We start from the raw sequence: 24,144 nt of genomic DNA, 5'->3' as shown, positions 1-24,144 counted from the left end.
AAGATATTAAACAATTAGGGAAAAGTGCTTTTGAGAAAAGGTTCCAAACAGTTGCTCCAGAAAAAAACACACATGAACCTGACATGCTAATGATGAAAAGACCCCATTTTTACAGTAAACCTTTGCATCATCCAAATTAGGGAGTACACTTGGGTCAGATTACTAAAGGTTCTTCAGAGAAACCAAAATAGAACCACAGCACACAAATCTTCCCTAACCCTCCTGTTTAACTTGATTCATTGCTCTTATTATCACACACCAACCATGGAGATAAAGTTAAAACCAAATTAAAAACTGAGCTTTGCTTATTGGGGAATTTTGCTTTGGGTTTGACTATTAATTCTAATCAGCCAGCTGCTATATCCAAGTCTTGATTTGATTTCTGCCACTTCATCTCCGTATAAACTTGGGTAAGTCACTTTTGTGCTCTGTGACCCATTTTCCTCAACTGTCAAGGGAGGTGATTCAGTGACCTCCAAAGCCTCTTGGACACCTAAAAGTAAGTGACGGAACAAATTTTATTTTTGTCAACAATCTAGCTTCCAGAAGCAACTATTAGCATGCAATTTATAAAAAATAAATGTAATGATTTCAAGAGACATAGAATAAATAAAATACATCAACATTTGCAGTACCAGGCACTCTCACTTATACATCTCATTTAATTCTTCCAACAATCTTTTGAGGAAGGTAGTGTGCATAGTTTACAGACAAGAAAACTTGGGAAAGCAAAATGTATAGCCTTAAATTATACACAGCTAACATTTATAAGTAAAATTAGTATTTTAATCCTGATTGTTTGATTCTTAAGTATAGAGAACTTTCTCCCATTTTGCAGCTAAGTTACAGTAAAATTAGAGAAGTAAGTTAGCAATTTATTGTCTTTCTGCTCCAAATGTATCCTTCAAAACATACTCTGATCAACACTGGAATGTTTGTTTTTTTTTTTTTTGAAGATTTTATTTACTTATTTGACAGAGAGAGAGAGAGAGCACAAGCAGGGGGAGCGGCAGAGGGAGAGGGAGAAGCAGGCTCCCTGCTGAGCAGGGAGTCCGACATGTGGCTTGACATGGGGCTCAATCCCAGTACCCTGGGATGACAACTTAAGCCCAAAGCAGACACTTAACCAACTGAGCCATCCTGGCACCCCAACACCGGCATGTTTATAATCATTTCTCCTTAAAAGCGAGCACCAAGCTTTCTCAGTAGAGGGCGCTAGTGGGACATTGGAGAAGGAAGAGGCTTCCTCTGCCTACTGGGGGTCAACCAAGCAGGTGTGAAAACATCTGGTGGAGCCTCCCTCAGCCATCGGCCCATAAGACAGTCTCTCTAGGATCCTGCAACCTCTGTCTGATGATAACCTTCTCGCAGCCATCTGCCCAGACTCTGGGTGAGTGCTAAACTCCTGTGGTTCAGAGGGTCACAGGCCCAGCAGTGGTTTCATCAATAAGGTGCTTCCCCTCCTCAGCATGGCCTGCCTGGCTCTGAAGCCCTTCTGCCCCAGCGGTGCCAGCATTCCCACTGTGCCCTTAGACCACAGATTGCTGACCTTCTGCAGCTCACCTGTAATCAGAGGATTATCTATTGTTTGCCCTGCATCTCCAGCCCAGTTCCGGCCATCTCTGTTATCCTGTGGCTGAACCATACCTTCTTTAATGAGGTCTGAACTTCTTCCAAGTATGTACTTTCTTAGCACTCCATCAGCCCCAAGGTACCATACAGAGTTTCCTTATATCTTGCACTTACTCCCTTAGAGTGGTTAATTATTTTTTATATTCGACTTCCCCTGTTGAATCTAAGTGGTTTCTATTTATCTCTTGACTGGACCCAGACTGCTACACCAGTGGAATTAAAGTTGTGATACATTTCAGCAGAAGATTGTATTTATTGGAGAGAGGATGAAGCTTTCAGTTATTTAAAAAAATAGCATCTTAGAGAATATCATAGTTTAGAGAAAGATAACTTTCAAAAAATATTGATCTCAGGCTCATATGAACAGAATGGATAGAGTAAGGAGAGAAGATTGTCGAAGACAGGTCTAGCAACCAACCTGATGGAAGGTTTGAGGAGCAATTTGGGTCATTGAAAAACGCATATTCAATTTGGTTCCAAAAATCTGTCTCTTCTCTCCCTATTTTTAATATTGTGAAACCCATTTTGTAATGAAAAAGAAGGGTAGGACGCGTCAAAGATTTGAGAGTAAAGTTGACTCCTCACCATCCTTAGGAAGTTTCTGTCTGAATATTTCTATCTTTTAGGAACTTGTAAAGTATCTATCTCAACTGCAGAGAAGATTCTGGTGGAGTGACACAGAAATCCATCTTGTGTCTAATTTGGTTCAATGTTTCTGCTACTGGATTAAAAACAGAGAGGGAAGATTTGTTAAACTTTCAAATAGCAGATGCTGCGAGGAATAATAGATGTATAAGTATAGAATAAAGAATCACATATTTGGATCGGTAGGGAGTTGAAGCTAAACACTCTAACAATGCTAAATGAAAGCTGGATCTTCAGTAGATTCGTATTTTAAGACAAGTTCCTAAAATTTATGACTCTTTCCAAAAGAGAGGGAGTTTACTATTTTCTCAATAAGAAATCATGTGTATTTCCTGTCTCTGCTGGTTGCTCTTGGTAAAAGTGAAACCCTTGATGAATTTTCAGAAAGATTCATAAATATAAAGAATTCACTGTCTTGATCTTCTTTTCTTTTATCAGTTCCTAAGGATCAGACATGGGTCATGCCTACACAAAATCATAAATCTGGTCAATTCGGGTTGAAAAGAAAAGCAAGTCAAAGGAGTGGGAAATAAATCAAGGAGATGTCAGTTATGAAACAACTCCTTGCATGATTCAGGTTTCAGTTTCCATGTCCATATTAGTGTCTTGTGCAGGATATGTAACCACAGGCAATTTAAGGTGTATTAATGGAAGCTATGAGAAGACATTATTAGCCCATAACCAAAAATGAGCTACCATATATATGTGCCTTAGATAAAGACACCTTAAAGGATTTATAGTAATCGAGAATAGTATAATAATTAAAATAGCTAATAATTACTGAGTGCACTCTATTTTCCAAGTATTATGGTAAGCACTATACTTGTTTTAGAGATTAAGTAACTTGTTAACTTCATACAGATGTTGGATTTTCATTTTACTGTACCTGACTCTAAAGCCTCTTATCTGCATTGCCAGGATTGAAAGGAGCCTGAAGATCATTTGGTCCACACCTCATTTTGTGGGAGAAATATTTCTGAAAGGAAAAATGATGTGTATGGCATGGACTCACAGAATCAGAACTCAAGTCTATGTCTCCTGCTCCTTATCTGTTACATTTCCCATCACACAAAGCTCATAAGAGATATTGGTTCCTCCTTGATGCTACAGAATGTTTTTCTGAATCTGCCTATATACAGAGTAGGATAGGACAAAGGTGGGAGCAAGGGAAGAGAGGCGATTGTTGAATGAATTTAAATCAGAGCCTAAGGAGTTGGTAATGTTCAGAAATGGATAAGTAGTTCAATACATATTTTTATGCTTACTATGGGACAGTTACTGTGCCAGGTGCTATAGGAGATCAAAAAATCAATCAGATATAAATCTTCCCTTCAAAATAATTATATAAGGTATAGTGGAGAAAAAGTGTACATCTATAAACTATTTCAATACAAGGCAGCCATGTTTAAGTCCACATGAAATTTCCTTAGAAGAATATTGGCTTGGATAATTAACCAGTGCATTCACTATATTTTAAGTTCCATGACTAAGAGCGCAGTCTTTGAATTACACTGCCCCCTGGGTTTGAATCCCAGATGTTAAACTAGTCAAAGGAAGACAAGAAGGAAGAATGGAGGGAGGGAGGAAGAGAAGAGGGAAGCAAGGGAAGGATACAAATGCTACCCAGTACAGAAGAGGTACCAATTGATGCCAATGTATAAAGTATTCTTTGTCCCCAGGAAAGTCATGGAAGACGTCTGAGCTAAGCTTGGAAGACTTCATAGAGTTTTAATATGTGGAGGGGGATCATCTATTCAACTTCGAATTCTTATTCTCAGAGTTGTAAGAAATTTATAAAAATGAAAATCAGTTGAAAATTTCTCTCTTCTCACCATTCTAGGTGGATAGGTAATATTTTGTATCCTCAAGTCTAGGGCTGAGGTCACCAACTTCCAGCATGTGGGCCAAACTTGGTCACAGATATCTTTTAACTGGTCCATCAAGGGTTTTTAGACACTTAAAATTATTTGACAACCTTTAAAAATCAAGAAATTTGGTATAAAAGTAAACAGTGTTTTCTGTATCTCCAACCCTGGTAGAAATAGATATGCATGATTAAGGTACAGAAATTATTGTCCGGGCACCTGGGTGGCTCAGTTGGTTAAGCGACTGCCTTCGGCTCAGGTCATGATCCTGGAGTCCCGGGATCGAGTCCCACATCGGGCTCCCTGCTCAGCGGGGAGTCTGCTTCTCCCTCTGACCCTCTTCCCTCTCGTGCTCTCTATCTCTCATTCTCTCTCTCTCAAATAAATAAAATCTTTAAAAAAAAAAAAAAAGAAAAGAAATTATTGTCCAAGTTTTCTGGACTCCATAAGCACCCCCCTCAAATTCCTGCATGATCCTGAAAGAAGGAGGTGACCCAGTTGCCCCTCTAAAAACAGTGACTGAGATAACATTTCCGGTCAGTTTTTCTGGGCAGACACAAATCCAGATATACATCATTTAGGATGATAAAGAAATGTGAGGTTTTTTTGGCATACAAACAAAAACCCTATCTTTCACAAGTACAGATGGAAGTAGAAGAAGCATTCTAGGTTGAGAGGAAAGGCAACAACTCAAAGTGTGTTCAAGGAAAGTAAATAGGTGAAGGAATAATTATGTGTGGTGGGATAGGTGATGGTAAAAGGAGAAATGAAGTGAGAAATGGAAAAAGGTAGGTATGTTGTGGTCATATCATAGAGGCTCTGGAATGCCAAAGTAAAGAGTGTCTACTAAGTTCTTTTCCCCTCTTTCTTGTTTTTTGAGGAGAAGTTTCAAAAATGTGTTAAACTCATATAACAATCTGAACAAAAAATAAAATTCAAGAAAAAATATTCAATCATAATCCCATTTTAAATGAGAATTTCCCCCTTAAGTTCTTGTCTATCATTTATCACAGTCCCTAAATATTTTCTAAAATATATCTGTAAGAAGGATGCAGTGTGGATCAACAATTCGATCCCACAATTACCTCTTGGTCAAATAGTGTTTTAGTGTTTGACTTTACCAAGTGCTTCCGTATACATTATCATTCAAGCCCCACAACGAGATGTAGGTGAAATTATGTTTTCTACTAGATGGAGCTAAATCCCGTGTTTTGTGTCTCTAGGTCCATGTTCTATAACTCCCAATTAACACTGCAGTTCATCAGATCTTGGTGGTCTGGGCAGCTCTGGGCACAAAAGGGGTATGCTCCGCAGTATAGGGTTCATGAGGACCAGCTGACCTAGAACCAGGTGTGTTAACCAAGATGAGGCAGAGGGTTGAGCATGGCAGTGGGGTTAGAGAGTGAACAGCTTGCAGGTGCAAGCCCTGTATTTTATGAGGGAAATGGGACATGAGTTGCCTTGGAGGGTGGAGCAGGTTACTGAGGGTGGAGCAGGTTACTGAGAAGACCTGTAGTCTATGTAGGAAGCATCTATAAAGAGTAAGGAAAATTCTCTATCTACAGTGCCTTGGGCATATTAGGAAGACGAGGATTCAGAATTGTAATAAAGATTCCAGGAAAAAGCGAGAGTCAGAGTGTTACAAATGACAATGCTTCTCAAACTTTCAGGTGCATTAGAATCACTTGGAGGTCTTTTCAAAAATGCTGTTCCTGACTGAATAGGTCTGGGGTAGGACTTGAGATCCTGCATCTCTAACAAGCTCTCAGATGTTGTGCATGATGATGGTTCTCCGCTGAGTAGCAAAGCTCTAAAGCAAAAGAGTCAGGACAGATTAGTTGCCAGGAGCCTTAGAGCTTAGGTGAGGATCCCTCCTGAAAACTCCAAAGCTGAAACTAGCATGTGGGGATCACTCAGCCTCTGCTATGTAGACTGAAAGAGCTCAACACAAGGCCAAGCCCTACCCACCTTCCCAGGCCCTGTTTGCTGACAATTTTGATGGGAAAGAGTCTCAATTCAGCAGGGAAGTACTCTTGTGAGCCCCGCAAGCCTTGCAAGGCCGCTCCAAAGTAGTCATTTGATATATAAATACTTTTTAAACAGGCTTTCATATCTTTGCCGAGGAACTGGAGTCAGTCATTTTAGACCCTGCCCTAGGTCAGGGGGAAATAATAAGCATGAGATTTTTATTGTTTTAAACCTGGCAGTAAATTTGGGAACATAGCTCAGCTTCTGTAGCTTCCCCAAGAGAGCTCAAAATAGGATTCACTGGCAGAGAATGTCATCTGCTGTGTTTGAGATTGAAACAAAAGCCAGATGGGCCCCAAAGACAGAAGAGGTGGGGCAGATAGGAAATGCCCACCATGGGCTGTATAAAATGCACAATAAGAAACTTGTATTTTACCCTTTGAACCAAAAGTGTGTTAGGGAAGTATTCACCTTGGAATGAGGTGATCAGCTGTCTAACGTCAAAAATAAAGCTAGATAATAGTTAAAGTGGTAAGGACAGATTTCAATCAGTAATATACAATTGCAATGAGGAAAAAAGTCCAGTGTGAACTGAATTCAACTTTGATTTGTACAGAAGTGACTGGACATTTAAAGGGAGAATGAGGGAATAAGGAAAGGAGTGAGCGGAGGCCCGGCAGAGTCAGGAAAGTAAAAATTACAAAAAGCAAGGGGGCCGGGGAGGCTGGTCCCTGTGAAACCCATCTGGATTTCTTAACTGGTAATCATCACACTCGGCTCTTGGTTTCTAGTACAGGCTGGGAGACAGGAGCCCTATTTGAGGTGCTGGCTAGAACAAGCCATCAATTCTTTTGGCAGCCTTGAGTTTCATTAAGCAGGTACTTTAAGAGGACCTAGGGTCATCCTAGGGATAGAGCCTTAAGCTGTTAGAAACTACAATAGTATTTTGTTCATGTCTTTGTAGGCCAAGGTTGAGGCCTAGTCAAGAGGAGGGCTCAGAGGAGCCTGGCTGGAGTTTGGTCAGGAGAAAACCTTTGTCATTAAATAGTATGATGTTGAGGGTTCTGGGAAGTTCCCACATGGCTCCGCCTTTGGAAAATTCTGAAGCCTGGAAAATATGCCCACATTCAGCTCTTTGATATGATATAATCTGAGCACCAAAGATACCATTATAAAAAGAGTCATCAGCTATATGAATAATAGAAAGGTAAATCCATAAAAGATTGGTGCTGGATGGAATCAACGTGTCCATCTAGACAGCCCCATCGTCACCATCCCCATCTCTGGTGCATTTCACAAATGTGGACAACATGATTCCAGAGAAGGTACACGTCTTTCCCAAGATAATGCTTAGCTAGGGAGAGAGTCAGATACGTGTCTGATCTATGTTTTAGGGAAGCAAAAAAGGAGTTGTGTAGGGAATTTGGTTTCACAAATACTGGGATTCTCCCCTCCTAAATGGAGCGCCTCCCCCAGCCCTCCCCCCACACACATGCCCGTTCATTGTCCTGCAGCATCCACAGCCTCAGGTGTAGTGGGAGGCATGAGTCCTGATGCCATCTGTGCTGCTAGGGTGCCCTGGTATTTCCGTCCTCCACCCCCTGCATCTCATCTCCACCCCTAGATTTTCTGTCTAGAAAAATATGCACTAGAAGCAAGAAGGGTTTGAGCTCATCTCTTTCCCTCTTACCACTCCCTCTCTACACACATAAATACACATTCCTCCCTTGAGTCAGTTTGTCAAACCTTTTGTTATTTACCCTTTCGTGTCCCAAATAAGTCTGTTCTTGCCAACACTAACCACATTGCGGTATTATTTATATAGCAGCAATTGCTTCCTGCATCTGTGATTATAACCCAGGGGAAAGAACTAGAGCACCGGCTGGTCTTTCCAGTGTTTCCTTTTTGCTTAAGTCATTAATGTTCCAACATTCAGAGCAGGTTTTCTGCCCTGGCTTTTAACCGCTAAACTAACGTACATTAAAGTGATAAATGATGCTATAAAAATGAGGAACCCCAGCTAAGGGATTAACGTGAGGTGCCCTTTAAAAAGGATTTAGATTATGTATTTTGAATGTATTTGTGATGAGATTTCTTGAGCATTTCAGTAATACACCAGCTTTAAACGCTTGCATTCTCAGTTGTCTGTTTAAACAATGTCAGATCAACTCTCGCTTCGTAGATGCCGAAGATAAATCTTCTCATTAAATGAAGCCCTTTTGGTCCGATCCAGATAGAAGCCCATGGTAGGCAAATGATTAAGTGGCTCCTCTGAACTCATTACCATTCATTCTGTCCACACTGCCTTCCTCTTCCTAATCTCTCCCTCCCTGAGAGCCAGCCTGCTTTTTCACACCAAGAGGCTGAAGCCTTGTTCTGACATTGTATCGTATGAAGGTGGTTTGGCTGAGGATAAAAGACTCCTCATTGCTGAGAACTCTGCTAATGAATCTTCCCTGTAAAACAGGGCCATTTAAGTAGGCTCCACACCTAGCATGGAGCCCAACACAGGACTTGAACTCTCAACCCTGAGATCTAGAGTCAGCCACTTAATGGACTAAGCCACCCAGGCACACCGTAAAATAGAGCCATTGTATGTTATCCTTAAGTTGTTCCAGACCACTTAGGGATTAGTTAAGGAAAAGCTCATTTTCCCAGTTTTGTCATGGCTGGATTTATTTTATTTTTACATTTGTAAGAAGCCTTTAAACTAAAACTCTTGCTCAGCTTGTCCCGCAAGTAGAAGCTGTTACAGTCAATGCATCATAAGACATATGTGGTAATATTTGTTAGGAAGATAATTACATTTCCATTAACTAAAATACTAAATTCTTTCTCTCTCTCTCTCTCTCTTTTTTTTTTTTTTTTTTTTAGGTAGGCTTCACACCCAGCATAGAGCCCAATGCAGGGTTTGAACTCACAACCCTGAGATCCAGAGTCAGATGCTGCTCAACTGACTGAGCCACCCAGGTGTCCTGACATTAAATTATTTCTTAATGTCACCTCTAGTGAGTAGATCTTTTCTCTCTCATACCATATCATAATCTTATGTCATTATCCTATCTTCTTTTACTAGCACTCAAAAACAGTTATGATACAGGATGACGTAGATACAAGAGGTGTCATAGCAACCAGAAGAAGCTGTAATTATTCTGCAGTGCTATCAGTTTGGTTTTGCAGGGACTTATGTTCTTTAAAAAAAAATGTGCACTTTCTTTTCAAGTTAAGGCAATTAGAAATCTATGAAGATTGACTATTATATGGAACCTTCAAAGCACATCTGAGCCCAGTTTCTCAGCTTCTTATTTGCAACACAGATAAAAGTGGGGAACTCAGAGGTTATATTGCAAGTTCAAGCCATAAGTGCTTTGAGGGATTCCTCTGTGTCTTCTTTTTTATCATTAACGTTTTAACTGAAGGACTAAAGTCTTCTCAAACTTATCAGGTCTTCTTACCTCTCTAGTTCCCTTTCTTCCCTTTAGATCAGTATTGACTCACAACCTGGAAGAGTATATGTCTTTGGGCACATAGAGAAACACAGGGAAACTGTGTTCTTAAAAATTAAAGCCCAAAAGTAAGTCATAATAGTAATTCAAAGATGGCTTTCTGTCAACAGTTCATCAGTAAAATCATTTTGCTGTATTAAAGACCCCAAATGGAAAAAAACCCATATAATAAGTAGGAATACAGCAGAAATACTGGACTCGGAGCTTTGCTCTTTGTGGATGACTATTTTCAACTCCCCATTTCTCATCAGTCACCAAAATCTTGTTTGAGTTCACTACTATCTAAAACCAGGAAGTCTCTACTCTAAGTAAACCTTTATTACACAACTCTTTGTGCCTTGTTTTACATTTTATATTTCAAAAAATATTTTATTACCACCTCCATTTTCCCCTCCTTTTCTATTCTCTATCTTCAAATACTTTTAAGAAACCCTTAGTTATTGAAATGATTTCTCAGCAGTAAGATATAATTCTATTTTTAGATTTTATTTATTTATATAGAGAGTATGTGAGAGTGGGGGGGGGAGGAGCAGAGGGAGAGAGAGAGAGAGAAAATTTCAAGCAGACTCCACACTCAGTGCAGAGCCCCATGAGGGACTTGATCTCAGGGCCCAGAGATCATGACCTTAGCCAAAATCAAGAGTTGGGTGCTTAACCAACTGAACCACCCAGGTTCTCCAAGGTGTAATTCTTCATAATATCAGATCTTCATTCCGGCCAACTCTATTATCTTCCAGGGGTTTTCTTAGTCATCTGCTAAACTAGCTTTGGTTAGATCACTAGATCCAGGGATCAGATGTACTAATCCTTACATCCATCTATAGAGAACTATGCTCAATTCTCCTGGAATAGACAAGACATAGATAGAAAATCACAGAGGAAGGTAAAGTAAACACAGATGAGGATATAAGATGGTATATATAGTTCTAAATTATAATAAAAGAATTTTATGAAAGATTATTTATTGTATCAATAGTCACCTTTTTTCCCCTTAATTACTTAGTTCTCATCTACAATATTCCAATAGCTTACTTCCTGGTTTCAGTCCTTCACAAAATAAAATAAACTATACCTTAGAAATTCCCTGTTAAAAAAAAAAATCTACATCAAAATGTTTTTTAAGTTGTGATCCTTGAACTCTTTGATTAAGGATCATTTACAAGCAAAGTAGATTCCTCGTCTCCTCCCCAGGCTAATGAGTCAGAATCTGTGTACATTTCCAACAAGCCCTATTGGTAATTCTTAATCCATCAGCTATTAGTATATATAGTAGAGTCTAAAATACCCAGCTTGCCCCAAGATGTTCTCTAAAATGTGGCCTAATTTCTCACTAGTTTTCTTTGTCTCTGGATTAGCCAGGTTCTTTTGATTTGAGAACCTGAGACTCCTTCCAGGTTAGGTTTATAAGAAGGACACATTAAGAACTGAGGTAACCCTAGGGACAAACCATTCTCTGACTCTTATATAAACCTTATGGTTTCTCTTCATGGGGCTTCTAGCCCCTCAAAATTTTACTCTGCCATTACCTTGATTCTACCTTACAGTTTTTCTCTCTATATCTTCTCTTCTAGCTTTATCTTCCACTGAAACTTTGTGTTTCTAAGTTCAAATAATCATAGAAGGCATGTGATTAGCCTCATTCATCTTTTTCACTAAGCCAATGACAAACCTGTAGAATAACTGATCTCTAATTCAATGAGGGGCATTTGTAGACAAGGTGGCATGGTAATGATCATGGCTATCTAAGAGAAAGTCCTGAGTTATGGCTGGATACATGGGTGGTCTCAAAGAAGAAGCTATATATGGTCAAGCACTGCACCCTCTCTTCCCTACCCTAAATACAGTGTTTTTCCTAAAAAGCACACGAGACTCTGCCTTTGTGTGTATATTCCTTTCTATCTGAAATGACCCAATTTTGCAATGTACATCTACTGAAGTCTTACTATTCCTTCAAGGTCCTTTCTCAATTTAATTTTATGGAGGCTGCCCAGACTCTCTAAGCAGAATTAAACTCTTCATGATCTATTTTCTCTATTCCCCTCTAAAATGCTTTTTTTTTTTTTTTGGCATGAGGTCTATATATGGTTCCTATAATTAATCTCATTGGATAAGTATGAGCCACTAGAGATCAGGAACTTTGTACCTTGTATTCATTGATGGTTCCTCTGCAGAGTTAAATTCAGTGCCTATAAACATTAAGCATCAAAACAGTGTTTTTCAGTTTTATTTAATAATGTGGCTAATCCAAAATTATAAAGTTCAAATCATTATTTTGGGCTTTGATTACAACTTAACATTCACTGTCCTATCGTAGTTTCAGATATATAATGTTAAAAAATAATAATATTATTTGAAAAGAAAGAGTAAAAAAAAACAATGCCTGTGATATATGTTCCTTCAAAAACATGGAGATTCAAAGAGATATTATGTGTCTTATAGTTTATTTGATAAATAAATTAACATTGTAAACATCAAGCTTTATTACTTAACTACTTTGGGCCTTATTTTCCCATTTATAAAATAAAGGGGTTTGTCTGGATTGTCTGGATGGTCTAGATGGTCTCTAAAATACCTTTCAGTTCTGACATCCTGTAATCTTTGGGACTTCATGTATCATTACTAATATCATTCAATATCAATCAATATCAACGACCTTCCCTGTCATTCTTCTCCCTTTATTTCCCCATCCATGAAAATATTTTTTGCACTTTTTCTTATTCCTCATCTCTAAAGATATAACGGAGACTTCCAAATTTATGACGTGTTTTTATTTGTCAGAGTCTACTTGCTTTTCACCTTTCTTGGGTTTGTAATGGGACTTTCATACTGACCCTATTATCTTCCATTTCAGGCTAGATTGGAAGAAATGCTCCACACCTCAGATCCTTTTTAGTTTAATTTCCTTCAATCTAACTTAATTAAGATGTTTAGAATATTTTGTGTAAGTACACAATCTAATTGTCATGACAAAATGCACAGGGACCTCCAGAAGTTGACTGGAACACACACACTGGGGAATCTCTCCCCTCCCGCCTCTCTACTCAGGGAGCCCCAGCTGGTGAGTCAGGGTTGTGCTGGCAGAACCCTTGAAAGAGCCTAGAAAATAAAATTTTTGAGAAGGGCAGATTCCTTTTCTCAGTGGAAAATGCCAGGTTGTAAAAACAGAGGCTGAATGACTGAATTCACAGCAGTAATTATCTCGGAATGATAATTAACTATTTTCTTCAAGTTTTCAGAGATTCCAAGGCCTCCCACTTTGCTCTAACTATATCTGTTTTAGTTATGAGTGTGTTTGGATTTTCTGCTTGGATTCTAGAGAATGATTGAAAACTTGTTTTCTTCTTCCTTCCCAGGATTTTTGCACTCATTCCCCACTTGCTCTTGTAGTCTATGATGGGGATTACTTCTGTGGAACTAGTTTTTGTTGTTGTTGTTGTTGTTGTTTGTGCTTCTTTCAATTTAAATGACCGTCAGTGAATGTATCCATCTTTAGTCCCAAGCATTAAGATAACTTTTTAACATACTGGGGCAGTTAAGATCCCAAGCTCTTTGGCATCAGATGGATTTGGTCTAGTTTGGTTTCTGCCACACGGTGGTATATAAATGATGGGGTGACAAGAATGTCTACCCCAGGTGCAAGCAGTAAGACAGTGCATTGTTGGTAGAGAATTTATAAACAATAATAAAACTGACTATAATTTAGTCTGATTTTTATTATCACCATGTGCATGTACTTCTAAAAAATGTCGGTAATAAAATATTCCTCCTTGAAAAAATTCTTCTTTAGTCCAAGTTCTAAACCAATGGTTCTCAAGGTATACTTTGACCTAAGACAAATGGAAGTACTAGGGATCCTTCTGGGAAGCCTGTGAGGTCAAAACTATTTTTATAATAACACTAAACTATCATTTGCCCTTTTCTCTCCTATTCTCTCTTGAGTGTACAGTGAAGTTTCCAGAAGCTGTAATGTGATAGTACAACCTACTGGATGATGAAGCAAATAGGAGTGTTTAATGCTAGCGAAAATGCAAAGCAATGTACTTCCAAGCTAATTTTAATGTAGTTTTTCATTAAAAATATGTTGTTGCCATGTAATATTTTCATTGTTATTCTAAAATGAGTTATAAATACATACTTAAATGTTTTCCAATCTAATTTCTAATATGGTAAATATCACTAGATATCTATAAAAAAGTAAAGGATGTTTCACATCTCAAATGATTCTTAATAATTTAAGAGATCCTGAGACCAAAAAGTTTGAAAATCACTGTTCTAAATAACTGCTGTCATTAATTTTCTTTTTGATAGCTGTGGACTGTTCCTCTGAAAGGATGAAACATATATTGTAAGTATACACATTTAACAAGTAATCAATTGATGGACATTATTTCTAATCTTTACTATTATTCACAGATCCACAATTAATATACTTATGAACAATTACTCTCACGCTTACCTATAAGATGTCTATATAATATATCAACCAGTGAGGACATCTTTGAGACTGAAGGGGTAGGGATGTTTGTGACTGTGCTGGGACAAAACAAGTCTAAGCCAGGACAATATCCCAGTGAAACTGAGATGCCTCATCACTCCACTTCTATAGCACCTACTATGTGGCAAGCATTTGACATATATTACTAAATTTTATAATCATGGCAACCCCATGAGGTACTTGTTATTATTATCCTCATTAAAAAATTTAGAAAATTCGGACATAAGAAATATCAAATAATTTCCCCAATACCACACTTGGTAAATGTGAAACCAGGATTCAAACCCAAACAGCGTGACTCCAGCATCTATGCTGTTAACTTCCACAATATGTTGTCTCTCTTTAAGACATGTAGGGACTTACCAAAGCCTAAATTCCTAGAATTACAATTGTGAGTAAAAATGTATGTGAATTTTTATGCTGGTAGATATTGCCATATATCATCCCATAAGGTTGATCCAATATTCACTACCCATGAACGCATAAGCTTATCTATTTCCACAAATTCTCACCAATGTTGTGCATTATCAATCCTTATAAAAAATACTTGCCATTCTGATATGAGAAAAATAGTATTTCAGTGTTTGCTTTGCTCCTATTCTGATGGTAGTTGAACATACTTTCATGTGTTTAAGAATGATATGTTGTAATCGTTAATTTTATGTGTCAACTTGCCTGAGCTAAGGAACACCCAAGTAGTTGGTAAAACTTTACTGGGTGTGTCTGTGAGGGTGTCTCTTGAAGGGATTTGTATAAGCATCAGTAGACTGAATAAAGAAGATCTCCCTTTCCAAAGCTAGTAGGCATCATCCAATCCACTGACAGCCTGAATGGAACAAAAAGATGGAAGAAGAGTGAATTTCCTCTCCTCATGAGCTGACATCCATCTTCTGCCCTCAGACACTGAAGCTCCTGCTTCTCAGGCTTTCAACCTCACACCAGGACTTAACACCATTGGCCCACTGCTTCTCTGGCCTGCAGACTCAGACTGAATTACACTACCAGCTTTCCAGGTTCTCCTGCTTGCAGATGGCAAACTGTGGGACTATGGGCCTCTAAAACCATGTATGGTAATTCCTATAATAAGTTTCCTCTTATCTATATCTATATGTATCTCTCTCTCTATCTTTCATTCTGTCTACCTACCTACCTATCTATCCTATTGGTTCTTTATCTCTAGAGAATGTTGAATAATACATATGTACTGGCATTTCTGTTCATAATTATTGCACTTTTTCAGTTATATTCTTCATCTTTTGCTTACTGATTTGGGGGGGCACTGTATTAAGGAAATCAGACCGATTATCGGTCATATATATTTCGTGTGCATTCCCTCTTCTTTTCACTATGTTTATATTACTTTGTCATGTAGATTTTTAAAACTGTGTTTACATAATTAAATTCAATAATCTTTTTTTCTCTTGGCTTTTGAACTGTCTTTTATACTCAAATGGACAGCCTCACCCTCTTTATGTGTGTGTTTTTATACATGTGTATGTGTATAACTTTCAAAGTTTCTTCTTGCTTCTTTTATAGCTTAATTTCCACATTTCAGTCTGTAAATTACCTGTCATTTAGCTTAGTGTAGGTACGTAGTCACCTTTAATTTTATTTTCTAGCATACATTTTCAATTATTATATTACCATAATATAAATTAAATATGATGATGTTAGTTACCTCTCATTTCTCTACTTTTTCAAAAATATCCTGTATATTTTCTTGTCTAGTTTTTCACATGAATATTAGAAATAGCTAATCTAATTATAAAGTGAGAATTCCAGTCATGTTGTTAATTAATTTCTCTATTATTCTAATTTATATAGATTTAAATTTTGTAATAGTTCACTTGAAGAAACTGGAATTCTTTTTCATTATTTCAAGTCTTACTTGAGTTGCTCAATACTTTTAAACTCATCTTCACATAGATCTTGTTTGAATATAGGAGGAATAGTCATTTTTATATAAGAATTCTGTACATAGGAACCTTACTGAATTATAATGTTGCAGTCTTAAATATGAATGCACAAACAATGATCAAATATAAAATAAATCTTTCAAAAAGAAAGAGTAGAACAAAATAAGCATAAAAGAGAAAAGATATCACTGGAGCTAACACAGATAATTCCAGGAAAACTTCATATAAAAACAACATTAATCAGAGGCCTTAGAGAGAATAGAAAAAATGGTTCATAAATAAAACAAAAACAGAATGCCGTGGAAAAGGGGCAAATAAGTACAAGGAAGAGTTCTTGCACTTTAAAATAACTGTTCAGTTAAGCAGTTCAAGAACAGCATTGAAAGATGACTTCAAGGAAGTCTCCCGTTTTTATGCAAACCTAATAACATTCTTATTTTGGAAGGAAGGGATTTTGTTGCTGTTACACCTTTTATCTTGCATTTTGTTTTCTAACCCTAGTTTACCTACAGAAATAGGCAAAGCAACTTTTCAGTATTATTGTAGGCCAAATAAGTACTGCTTTGTTTTGATTTACTATATGAAATCTCCTTAGTTCTGACTTTGGCTTCATATGGCATACTTTTCCCTCATATTCTTGTTCAAGTACATAGTGTATTGTATTATGAAGTATCTATTTATATCTCTCTTTCACTACTAAGCTGGGAATTCCTAGAGGATAAAGACTATCTGCTTAGACTCTTGCACACACATTCTGAAGAGAGCAACCCACACATAGTGGACACTCAGGATTGACATTGAATGGAAATTCAGTTTCACAACTGTTAACTTACCCTGTAGCAGGCACAACACTACAAATTATATGGAATCCCAGGTAAGACCAAGTCCATGATACCGTCTTTTTTTTTAAGATTTTTTTTTTTATTTGAGAAAGAGAGAGAGCTAGAAAGTGATAGAGCAAGCACAAGCAGGGGGTAGGGCAGAGGAAGGAGAAGCAGACTCTCCACTGAACAGGGAGCCCAATGCAGGACTCAATCCCAAGACCCTGGGATCAGGACCTGAGCCGAAGGCAGACACTCAACTGACTGAGCCACCCAGGCATCCCTATAATACTTTCAATGTAACTGAAAGTGGAGAAGATGAAAAAGAAAATTAACAAGCTACAAACTAGAACTGGGTTTCTCCTTCTCAACCTCAGCACTATTATTTTGGACCAAAGAATTTCTTATTGTAGGGAACTGCCCTATGCATTTTAGAATGCTTAGCATTGTTTCTGGCCTCTACCCACCACAAAATCCCCCACAATCATGAGAGCCAAAAATGTCACCAGGCATTACCAAATGTCCCCTGGTGGGGAAAAATGCCCCTGGTGGAGAACCACCAAGTTAATGTAAGACATGCTCCATAAAGTAATATAAGCAAAGTACTTTGGAGATTCAAAATAAGGAGAGACGTACCTAGTTGGAAAAGTCAGGAACGTTTTCAGAAATGAGTTGTTTAAATTGAAACATTATTAGCACTATATCCAAGGCATCTTTGAAATTTTGGCTAAAATGTTCATCCCTTGAGCTCTGAACAAGTTTGACTTGTTAATTTTGAGCATGAGTGTTAGTAAAGGGTATTTATAAAGCTAGAGGAAAATTACACTATGAATATTTTCTGACATATAAATATCAAGGAGATAATGCTATTCTTTAGCTGACTGTGTGCGTGTGTGTGTGTGTGTGTGTGTGTGTGTGTGTGTGTGTGTGTGTTTAAAACAAGCTCTGGTGAGTTTTATTAAAGAAATATTTTGCGTGATTAACTTTTCACCAGGCTGTTCTGGCAAGATTCTAATGTTATCAGAATCACCTGGATCAATGATAGCCAATGTGCATACTCTGTAATATTTCCCACATACTGTGCCCAATTCAATATTATTGCCACGGTGGTGATAGACACTAGTTTTGGCCAACATGACATGGTATTCTATTTCAGATTTCCTCCAGTCTGGGCAGTTGTTGGCAAGGATGACCAGTTTGGCTTAGCCATATCGGAGCATTTTCAGAGTCTGCTTATACCCCAGCACATACTTTCCACTTTTCATAACAAGTGGGAGCCCAGAGTTGATCGATCCCAGGGACATTTTTATCTACTTTGCAGCCACCATCTTCCTGCCTTAGGTGCAAGATGGCCCCAACCAAAAGCAGCTGCCCAAATGGCTGGGTAAGAGGAAGGAAAGAAACTGACTCTTTGTATATTCTCCAAGTACATCTCTAGATTTGCAATTTTTTTGCTTCCATCTTGAAAATACAATTTAGTAGTATTATCTATTTTCTTCATAAATTATTCCTGTTTCATCCTATAATGACCATCTTAATTCCTAGTAAGTCTTTTTTTTGTTTTACTGTCTATTTTGTTATTAATATAAAGTAAGCATTTTAGTTAGACATTGTTTGATATCTTTTCCCACCTTCATAATTTCATCATTAATTATTTTATTATTTATTCTGTAAGACTTTGCTTTTGTAAATAGCATATTTTGATGTTGTTGTTCTTTATTCTGAGAGTCTTTTAACAGGCAATATTATACCATTTATATTTAACTGTCGATCTTAAGCTATTTACATATTAGTTAGTGATAACTTTAGATTTATTTCACCATCTGAATTTTGTATATATAGAGAAATTACAGTGGTAACAGAATGGACTCCAGACCCAGACTCTCTGAGTTCTAGCTATGTGAGTTTGAGCAATTTAAATCATTTGCATTGCAAATTTAATAATCTGTAAAATGACATGCTTATGATGTTTGTTGCCTGACATCATTGTAAGAATTAAATGAGAAAACACATCTAATACACTATAATGCTGCTTAATTTTACTATATGCCCTTGATGACTTTATTTGTATATGAAATTTTATACTTTCCATACTATACCTTTTTCTTTATACTTTTTCTCCTTCCTGTTCTTCCATTGGATTAATCTTAGTGTAATATAACTTATGTCTTGTTCTTGTCCTACTAATTTCAGTTTTACAGTGCCATTTATATTCTTCTGTGTTACTTTTAACTTCTAAAGTTTACTTAAATTTTAATCGGTAGCTTTGCTTTCCGCACAACCAATACAAAGATTATAAGATTATTTACTCACATATTTCCCAATATTTTCTTGCATCCCACTTCTTCCAGGACTTAAAATGCTTCTTCCTGAAGGAGGAGCCTGTCAGGGGAAAATTCTCTCAGTCTTTGTTTATCTGAAATTTTCTTCGTATGACCCTCATTCTTGAGAGATTAGCTGGACAGAGAATTATAGTTTGACAGTTACTCTCTTACCACACTGTAAAGATACTATTCCATGATCTTGATCCCTATTGTTTTTGTTGAGCTATCTATAGTTAGTCTAATTACAGTTCTTTTTATGTCATGTCTTCTCTATTTTGTATTTTACATATTCTCTTTGATTTAATGTTCTGAAGTTTTAATAAAATATGTCTAAGTGTGGAATTATTTATTCTTTATGGAGCTTATGCTTCTTGAAAATGAAGAATTTTAATTCTGAAAATTCTCAACTATGTTGTGTTCAAAAAACTATGTTATTACTTTTCATTTTGTCTCCTGGAACTCCTATCAAACCTGTGTTGGGCATTTATTCAGTCTATTCTCCCTGTCTCTAAACTTCTCTTCCATGTTTCTATCTCACTGTCTCTGGACAGTGCTGCATTCCACTGGTTTGTGCTGGAATGTGCTGAATTCTAGATGATTTTCTCCAATTTATCTCTCAATTCTCTGATTCACTCTTCAGTTCTTAATAATCTTCCCCAAACTATTTTATTGTGACAATTCAATAGACCTCTTTCTGTGAGATTTTCTTGTGATCCAATGGTAGAATGTCTCTTTAGAATATTTTTATATTTGCTCTGTTAGGTACTCAAGGGTTTGGAACCAATTTTTATCTTAATTATTGAGAAGCAAGTTTCCTCTATCTTGTAGTTATTGGTAACTTAGACTCTAATATTCAAAGACTTGAGTTCAGGTTTCCAAGTTTTCCTTTTGTTTTTTTCAATCCAGAATCTAGCCAGGGAGAAGCTTCATTGCTGTCCATCTGCTTCCTATGTCAGTATTTAGATTTTATTCTACTTTACCTTTTCACTGAGGTTTCAATTCTCTTAGGGCCCCAGCTATATGTATCAATCTTTTTTCCAACTTCTCCCATGAATGAACTAAAGTTTGGTCATAAAAATCCAAGTGCTAGATACACTGAGTCTGATACTCAATGCTTCTATTTATTGTGCCCTGTGACTTCCAGAGATTCAGCCCATGAACTTACCACTTTTCATTTCTACCACCTGGGGATTTTTATTCCATTTTGTTAGTTCAGCCACACATTTCATATATTGTTGTATTAAATCCAGAATCTCTAGCTGTTGATAGTGGGAGGAATTTACTACTTTAGCCCACCATTTTACCAGAATCATATGGACTGGCACTGTCTATCAATTCTAATAATTTGTATATGGAAAGTTCACCATGCCTAAGACATCATAGGAAAGTACAATAATATTTTCAAAGAGCTTTTAATTCAAACTCCTGTTGATGGTAAGGGCAATAGGATTTCTCCATTTTCAAGTGGTAGGAAAGCAGAAAGTTACCTGGTTTATTAAAAACATTCAGCTAAACTTACAACAGAAACCCAGACACTTCTTTTGGCCTCACTTCTAGGACCTTCTTATTTCAAAGAGCAAAGATGAATCTAGGTCATAATAATATAACAAATCACACATTGTGGTTCTAGAGATGTTACTAAGAAAAGAATTACTAGTAAAACATAAAGATGGTGAAATTATATTAAAGCTAGAGTTATTGACAGGTTCTTTGAAAATCTGAAATAAAAAGGAAAATAAATTATTCACAGCCACTGAAATTCTGAGGTTCTCAATAATAATGATACTTGGTATTTATCATGCTGCATTTATATGGACCACCCAAACGTGAAATTTCAAATATAATATGCATGAATTCATTGATAAAATACCTTAAAGCAGAATATATTTCAGTATTCATTGCTAAATGGTTTTGCCAAAGAAATTGATCAGATAATGCTTCATGTAAAGTGTCAGGTATTGTCATGTAATTTCAAATTCCAGTCTAAAATTCTATCAATATTTTTAAATGGGATAAAACACACAACTTTTATATTTTTAAAAGTCATTTGCTTCCTCTCTGTCTTTTCCTTCCTAAAATTAAGTGAAAATTAAGGCTTGAAATCACAAATAAATTATTTTTAGCATAGCTTTTTACCTATATGCCAGTTACAAGTAATATCTGAATACAAATTCTAATGAACAAATGGGTATGTTGTGAGGAAGCAGAAATAAAGTAACTGCATGAAGGAGCAAATGTAATTTAAAAATTACTCCTTATTCATTTACTGAGGAGTAAAAAGCTTATTAAAATCAAAAATTATAGTCACCATGGTTTAAGTCTTAAATCCATAAATTTCAGATGTGTTTTATTGCTTAGCTATTCTTCTAAGTGATGAGAACCATAAAGCCTCTCATACTGCAGGCTCATCATATTCTTAATTGCTTTCTCTAAAAAATGAAACTGATCTATAAGTTAATAAGCAGATAAGATAATTTCTAATTTAGATCCCTAATTCCAAGCCCGCCTGAAAACTAAGCAAAGAAAAATATGCTCAGAGGACATGATGGATCAGCAGACGGTGATTATTTCAGCCTCAACTAATGGAGCGGCAACATTGTAGACTAAGTCACAGATCAAAACCCAGTCTCTACATACTTCTTAGGTTTCTCTTTGACTTTGGCAAAATGCTAAAATGCTTCTTAATAATCGAACATACTAAACAAAATTATCTCTTAAGAAAGCTGGGTCAGGATTCTGAGTATAATAACCCCTTATTTTCTGTAGAAATATGGAATTTATAAAGGGTTTCTGCAAAGTTGTCTGATAACACATTCCTAAGCAAATTGATGCTCTGAAAAGCAAAATGACTTTCCCAAGTACAAACAACTAATTAATTTCAAATAAGAATAAAACTGACTTCCTTTCCTCATATACTGAAGATGTAGGATTAATAATTGAATACTGTTTCTTTTGTCACACCCTTTCTCCTTCCTTATAATCAGAACTATATATAATTCCCTCTGGAATATATAACCAAAAAAAAAAAAAAAAACTGGGGCAGAATACTTAACAACAACAAAAAAAACAATGTGAGTTCCAGTTTTGGTATAGTTATGTGAGCTTCCAATAGCCCAACCCTACTGTTGATAAGAGCTATAGAATCTAGGCAAAACAAACAAAGAAAAATAACTCTAGACTGTGGAAAGGAGTCTTGGTATGAAGAAGCAACACTATGGGGGGAGTTTTCAAGGTTTATTTGTTTGTCTGCTTTCTTTTAGAAGTATTTGAAGGTAAACTACAACTTCAGGTTGATACAATGTGGAAATTCCAACAACTTTTTTCTGGCCACAGGAAACAAAAAAGGAAAATAGGTGGGCTGGGGATGTGGGCAGATGGCAGAGAGCTAGAGAAAGAATTGCTAATTTTGGGAAAAAATTCTCATAAGTCTCAGCCCAACTAAGTACAGGACTGACTCAAACAATGGAGTAATGTTTTAAGAAACTGATCTGAGACTTGAGCCACCATCCTCAGAAAATGAGACAGAATTTGTAATCTAAATATAATTGGATTGATTGACCACTAAAAAGAGAGTAAAAATGTTTTCCAAAGAATTATAGCAGAATCCATAGTATAAAAATAAAGCATTCACAGTTTTCCTGACATGATCCAAAATTAACTGATATACACAAAATTAGGAATTGTGAGCTATTCTAAGAGAAAGGCAATCAACAGTTGTCAATCTAAAATGACATAGATGTTGAAATGATATGATAGGACTTTAAAGTGGCTATTATACTGTGCTTCATGGGGAAAAGAAGATATATTAGAAAAAATAGGAAATCTCAGTAAAGAAACAGAAAACAACAAAGAAATTTTAGACCTAGCAGAATGGAGACGAGAGAGGAAAATGTCAGTGAACTTGAACATAGATCAATAGAAATTACCAATCTTAAGAAGGGGAAAAATAAGATTGAAAAAATGAGTAAGTACTCAGAGACCTTTGGGACAATCTAAAAAGGCTTAGCATATGCATAATTGGTTCCCAGAAGGAAAAGAGGAGTAAGGACAGGAAAAAAAAAAAGAAGAAGAAGAAGAAAAAAAAGATTTAAAAAAATGACCAAACCCCTTAAAATTTTAGATAAAAGATATACATTTACAGACTCAAGAAAGTCCATAACTCCCAAGAAAGCTAAACCCAAAGAAACCCATGCGAATAGACATTATAATCAAACTAACAAGCAAGATAGTGAAAATATCTTGGAAATGGAGAAAAATGACACATTACATATAAGATAACAATTTAAATTTCTGCAGATTTCTTGGTACCATATGGATGAGTTAACTTAAAATGAATTGCACCAAAATGCAGGAGCTAAAACTATAAAACTCTCAGAAAAAAAAATGTGTAAACTTTTATCTTTGAATTAGGCACTGTTTTTTTTTGTTGTTGTTGTTGTTGTTATTTGCTTTGCTTTGTTTTGTTTTGTTTTAGGGATGACAACTAAAACACAACTAACCATAGAAAAAAAGATAAATTGGGCTTCATTAAAATTAAAAAATTTGTACTTAATTTTTTTGAAGATTTTAAGTAATCTCTACAGCCAAGGTGGGGCTCAAACACACAATCTTGAGATCAAGAGTCACACGCTCCTTCGACTGAGCCAGCCAGGCACCCCATAAAAACTGTTTTTGTACTTTAAAAAACACTATCAAGAAAATAAAAAGGCAACCAACACAGTGGAAGAATAGGCTAGCAAATCATATATCTCATTTGGGACTAAGTAGCCAGAATATATAAAGGGCTCATATAGCAGAAAGGCAAATAAGCTTCAAAATGGGCAGGCAAAGGATTCAAGTAGATATTTCTCCCAAGAAGATACACAGATGACCAATAAGCACAATAAAAGATGTCAAAAGTCACTAGTCATTAAGAAACTGCTAATCAAAACCACAAGGCAATACCACTTCACACCTAATAGAATGGTTAGGA

At 36.5% G+C, this 24,144-nt stretch overlaps 1 pseudogene; it reads right to left on the bottom strand.

Annotated features, from left to right (window-relative positions):
• Window positions 1-305: 305 nt before the first annotated feature.
• On the bottom strand, window positions 306-18,176 carry LOC113915925 (annotated as a pseudogene).
• Window positions 18,177-24,144: the final 5,968 nt, after the last annotated feature.

The sequence above is a fragment of the Zalophus californianus genome, chromosome 1, assembly GCF_009762305.2.
Source record: "Zalophus californianus isolate mZalCal1 chromosome 1, mZalCal1.pri.v2, whole genome shotgun sequence".
NCBI lineage: Eukaryota > Metazoa > Chordata > Mammalia > Carnivora > Otariidae > Zalophus > Zalophus californianus.
Note: the sequence above shows the minus strand (reverse complement) of the source record. Positions and strands in the feature narration are given on the sequence as shown.